Source organism: Dendrobium catenatum, unplaced genomic scaffold, assembly GCF_001605985.2.
Source record: "Dendrobium catenatum unplaced genomic scaffold, ASM160598v2 fragScaff_scaffold_841, whole genome shotgun sequence".
Taxonomy (NCBI): domain Eukaryota; kingdom Viridiplantae; phylum Streptophyta; class Magnoliopsida; order Asparagales; family Orchidaceae; genus Dendrobium; species Dendrobium catenatum.
Genome location: NW_021319303.1, coordinates 644,086 through 650,457, shown reverse-complemented (window position 1 = coordinate 650,457; position 6,372 = coordinate 644,086).

Here is a 6,372-nt window from a genome sequence, read left to right as displayed (position 1 = left end):
TTCATATTTCTTAAAAATCTGTAACTTTTAGTGGATTGGTCTGAGGTGGTTAGATTTTACGGTGGTAAGAATCTGTTTGTTTGTGGATTAGATTTATGTAGCTGAAATTCTGGATTGTTGCCAGGAAGGAGAAAGATAATGAAGTCGAAACTTTTTTTTTTTTTTTGATAATAGGAGGTGTTGATTCTTGTTTGGATCATAAAAATAATATATATAGATAATACTAATCTAATCTCCCCAATTAGGGGTGCAAACGAGTCAAGTCGAGCTCGAACTAGGAGGTGTTCGAGTCGAGCTCAACTGCCAAATACCAAACCCGAGCTCGAAAGATGAGCTCGAGCTGGACTCGTCTCATGAAACGAGTCGAGACGAGCGGCTCGTCGAGCTCCTTCCCAACTTCCGTCCGCAAATACTGCTCGTTGTCCCGAGCTACGTCGACCTCCGTCAACTTTCGACCCTTCGTCGAAGCTGCAAGCTCGTCCTCCCAAGCTGCGAGTTCCGAGCTCTGTCGTCCGTCGTCCAGTTGAGCTCCATCAAAGCCCACTCCTGCCTGCGAATCCCGCTCCCGCTAAACCCTGCTCTCGCCTGCAAATCCCGCTCTTGCCTGCATCTTCTTTTCTTACATGAGCTACTCGACGAGCTCTCAAGTCGAGCAGCGGAGTGTTCGAACTCAGGCTCATTAAACCTTTGAGCTCGAAATTGTGTTCAAGGTCGATAAGCTCGACTCAGCAAGCCCGTTAACGAGTTGAGCTCGAGCCGGCTCACAAGCTGGCTTGACTCGGTTGCACCCTATCCCCAATACCGTGACCTGGGAGGTCGTAGCTGCTACTGAACAAATAAAAGAAATGGAATTGGGCAGGGGTAACTGTTTACCTCCTCATGTTCTGGAAATTCTGCTCATATTCTCGTGTATATCCAGCTCAATTAACGGAGCAGTACTACTGAGTACCGAGCAATACTATTGAGTACCGAGCAGTACCGAGCTCGGTATTGAGCAATACCGAGCTCGGTATTGAGCAATACCGAGCTCGGTACTGCTTGGTACTGCTCAGTGCCGAATAGGAGGTGATGTAGCACATTTTCATTAGGCTCCGAACATGTCCGGTGTCCGAACCCAATAATTTGCCCGGCATAAGGGGGATCCACCCCAGGATGCCAGAGAATGTCTCTCACCGTCTCATGACAAAGGAGAGCTCATAGGTGAAAAACAATGTTTGCTTGTCCTTCAACGCCATGGCCACAGTGGTTGGTTCACATTGGATATTGGTAGGGTATTTCTCGTTCATCTTGAGATTCTTAATCAACTCAGTGTCATGCTGGAAGATGCACGGGATGACCTCGAACCCGACGACCATATATCCCGGTGCATCTGAGACAGCGCCAGAGGCAATGGCGGAGGTTACCGAGGCAGCGGCGCAGTGGCAGGCTCCTCGTATTTGTGGGCCAGGATGTCCAGGATGGTAAACTTGAGGTTGTTAAAGGCTTAAAGCCGATCATTGCGCGACTCGACTCAAATGCAAGCACCGCCGCACCGGGCAGACTCGACACAGTCATTGCAGAGGGCAGACTCAACACGAAATCTTAAGTCACTCGGGTCATTTCTGAATTTTCGGGTCAACTCAAATTCGAATCCAAATCTGATCCGTTTTGGATCCAGGTTGATCCTTACCGGAATTTTTTGAATTGGATTCGGATTGAATTTTCGGGTCTGAGTCATGTATTGACACCTCTCCACTCCCACGATCTACGTCCTGCTTCTGTCGTCTGTCCTCGGTTAATAAAAGAAAGGCGGGAAGAAGCCTTCGACTTGATTCGGCGCACAGAAATCTCCCGAACTCCCGCTCACAAGCTTCCACACTCGATTCCTCCTCCCTGCTGAAGCCGAAGCCGCTCGACCCGACGCCTGGATCTCCCGCACTCCACGCCAATCTTCCGACCTGTAGCCCGCAGTGTTCGAGCTTCCCCCACACCCATTCGCACAGCCACCTAATACCCGTTCGTCTCCGGCCACAGATCCCCCATCGAGCTAATATTCCGATCCCTCTACCCTTCCTGTTTGAACTCTCAGCACCCAACCCGCTTCCTGTAACCGAACCCGACGAGCTGCTCCCTCCCGACTCGCGAGACCCCAGTTCCCACCTCTCTGGTTGATCGGACACCCAACCTCCAAAACCGGAACCTCCCACTCTCTTCACTGTGTTCGTCAACCTCACGCAGGCACTCCAGTCCCGATCTCTCTCACGCATAGAAGACGACGTCCACATCCCTCTTGATCCGACTTCTTCCTTCACTCTTTGACTTCACTCGATTCCTCCTCCCTTGCATTTACAATCTCCACCTCTCAGCCAAGCCAATCCGAGAATCTCCCGCGAGCTCCTTCCCTAACGAATTCCAAAACCCCACTCAGCCAATGGAACTTTTATTTGGTCCGGTCAGCTGACCTAGCTATATGCTCGTACGCTAGTAAAATAGTGCCACGTGTTCTCACTATTTACCACGCGGCCCGACAACCCCGACCCGGAACGGAGACAGGATTGCTATGTTCGTGTGTTGCTATGTATTGCTCGGTATTTGCTCGTATTGATCGATTTTGCTCGGCAATAACGAGAAATATCATTCTGTGAAAACCAATACCCAGCAATACCGAGAAATACCGAGCAATACCGAGAAATACCGAGTTTTTCTCGGTATTGCTCAGTATTGGTCTTCACAGAGCGATATTTTTCATTATTGCCAAGCAATACCGAGCAATACGTGAACATAGCAATCCCGGGTCAAGTCGTCGGGCCGCGCGGTATTGAGTAAGACCACGTGGTGACATGTTATTGACGTCCGAACGTAGAGCTACGTCAGGTCACCTGACCTAATAATTGTTCTCAATAATCTCTCTCTCTCTGTCTCTCTCTCTCTCCATTAAATTTTTATCAATATTAATAATATTTATTATTATTATTATTATTATATTAAAAATGAGAGAAAAAGGCAAAAAGAAAAAAAAAGAAAAAAATAAAAAATGTAAAGAAAAATAAAAAAGAAAATTTGCGTATCGATTTTTGTGTCCTTCACACTGACATCGCCATCATCTACCTCAACACCGTCATTAACTCGTCTGAAGGTATAATGTTCTTAATCTTTCCCTCGACGCTTGTAGCACGGTGAGAAACCAATTATTTGTGCTTTTCTTAATATGGTACCTCAACACCGTCATTAACTCGTCGAAAGGTATAATGTTTTTAACCTTTCTCTCGGCGCTTGCAGCACGGTGAGCAACCAATTATGTGCACTTTTTTTAACATGGTGAGAGGGAACTCGTTACAGTGAGGTAGGTGAGTCTTGTGCATGCTTTTATTAGCATGAGAGGGCTTTTAAGTACTCATGTACATGCTTTAATGCCTGCAGGAAAAGTATTGTGTATTTTTAAACATGTACTACTGAATACCCATACAAGCCTTTCTTGACGTGGTGGGATTGAAGATTACGGCCGTGGTGTCACCCGACATTGATCATGCACATCTTTTTTTGATGTGGTGGGAAAGTTAAGACTCAAAATTTTCCTAAAAGGAGAGACGCCGGAAGGCTGCCAAAATTTTAAGTAAAGATGAGACCTAATTTAAATAAAAACATATGAGACTTAAATGAACTAGAGGGAACCAAACTTGTAATCAAAGTCGCAGGGAACTAAACCTAATAATTAAAATTGAGGTGCAACTTGTAAGATAATAAAAAAATTTAGTCGAAATGAGCATTCATGGTGGACATAAACTTGGGTACAAATTGTCTATGAGTGATAATGAATGAAATTGAAAGAAACATATAACCTGATTGCAAATAGCGAAATAAAACCCTTTAATATATGCTGCAACTTATCCATAAACAACATCAGCTGGTTTACAATAACCATATCAATCATACCTATGAATGAGGAGAAATAAATGCAATGAATGTGACGGTTTCCTCATGACTAGAACGTGGAAGATATGCAGCAAGTGTAAAATTCTCCCTGCAGTCGATATCAACGCACAAACGAACACATTAAAATCCCACAAGCAATGGAAATTGACATGCAATCAACTCACCAATAGAATATGTCTGGTTGCCCATGGCTCATGTAAATCAATTGCGAACGAATATGCTAACCCGGCCGCAAGCAATAATGATCAACATGTAATGATTACAAAGACACCATCATAGTCAACGTCAAGTGAGTACCTAATAAATGCATAAGATCCCTGCAGGTGAAGGAAGTTGATATGCAATATTGCAATGGATGTAATGGCTTGCTCGAGCTGAAGTGTAGTTCCCATGCAACTAGTAACATTGTGTTTATTCTGCTAGCCATGTACCGTATTTGTAGATGATTGTTTTGAGGAAAAGAAAGAAAATATAGATGTTTTGTTCTGCTGCATTTGGTGACTTATAGTAGCTCTGTTGTTCTGTGTTTGTGTGTCTGTTGAGTTAATTATTTTGGAAGATTCAGTTCAGAACCAAATTCCAAAGCCAGATCCTGGATTAGAAAGTTTCTGTCGCGATCCGGCTCGGGCGGGATCCGTCCCCGTCGGGTCGGGTCGTGACAATATCGTCCATAAGCAAAGACCAATAACCTGTACATATGACATATTATCCACAAGGACCAATAAACTTCAACAAATACGAGCATCTATGAGCCATTGTAGAAGGCCAGTCATGTAAACCACATGATATTTACAAGAAAATGCAAACACCTACAACACAATAGAGTTACCATGAGTATGAGCTCCGCCCATGAATCACTGTAGGAGATTAGCCGCATGTATACGACAATTTGCTTACAAGTTGAAGCAATAGGGCTATAACGAAGCTGAAAATCACTCATTTGTAAAGACAAGCTGTCACCCCAGATAAATCATCTTGCTTGCAAATGACATATGGAAGACTCCTGATGTGACGTGCAGCTCATTTATAAGCTGAAGTACACTCCTGCATGTTGAATATTGAAGAAAATGACAGTGATGTGTAGAAGATTAAACGAGCTAAACTGCACTGTCAATTCACAGCAAATGAAACCCAGTGCACTACTAAATAATGCCATCGGATCTACAAATGTATACAAAAGGATAGAAAGCATTTCTCAAGCTTCAAATAAAGTTTTACACAAACTATAATGATAATAACTTAACACAAATAATTATATTTAAATGCTCCCCTCATGCATTAAAATATGATTACCCGAATGGGCCTCGACGAGCGTGATATATGCACATACATGACATCTGTTGATGCTAAGCAGATTATGAAACAAACCTAAGTTCGAGCCCGATCCTTATATATGAATAGATAGGAGTTGACATGGCTCGATCTATCAAGCAAATATATATGATCGCAACATCGATCGAGATATTTATTTTATACATTCATATTAGGCTTTCAAGGTCTATAACAAAAAAAAATACTAACAATGGCATAAAGCCTACAACGAACTCGATCCTTTGTAGGTAAGTAGACAAAGTCGACAAGGTTCAACCAAGAAAATGAAACTACTCATGAAAACTCTAATGATGGTCGTGTTGACATAAAATCTCGACCAAAGAGGACTCCAAATATTTTAAAATGCCTCTCAAATTCTCATAAAAATTCAAAACTAAAAAATCATCAAAACCTAAATATTTAAAATTAAAATAAAATTACCATTAAATTACAGTCATGGTTAGAGCTCGTATGTTTTCCAACAGTGTTAAATCATTGAGCAAGGAATCAAGGATATGACCGATAGGGCATAAAGCCCCTCTTTTAGCTAAGGTGAATTTAAATTTATCCCCTTAAGCAAATATTCACCTCATGTCTACAAGATACCATTGGACAAAGCAACACACATGGCTACCGACAATAATCCTTCTGTCAGATTGGGTCAACTACATCTTCTGACTAAGTAGACCATAGACCATGATGACCCAGGATGATGGAACCATATTATCTTTATCAGGTCTATCATCATCCCTCCACCATCCGCTTTAAGTGCAAGGTGATAATTTCTAATTTTAAATATTAAATTTTCAAATACTAAAACATGTTGCTACTTTATGCCAGATATTATGTATCTGTTTAATGACTAACCTCAATCAAAAGCTCAATCTCTCTATCATGAAGGATAATTAACTATCCGGGCTTGCACTTATAGTAAACTTGAACTCAAATCATAAAGCTCTCGCGAAATGAGGGAGAAAGATAGTGTCTTATTCAAAATCCAATTTGTCTTCTAAAAATTTGCCTCAGAACTTAAGCGTTAAAACTCTCCACCATGACCCGAAAAAGAAAAAAAGGGCCACTAAGAGGTCAGGGCATGAATTTTCGAAGTCCATAGTAACTGCAAAAGGAATAAAAATAGAGAAAGAAAAT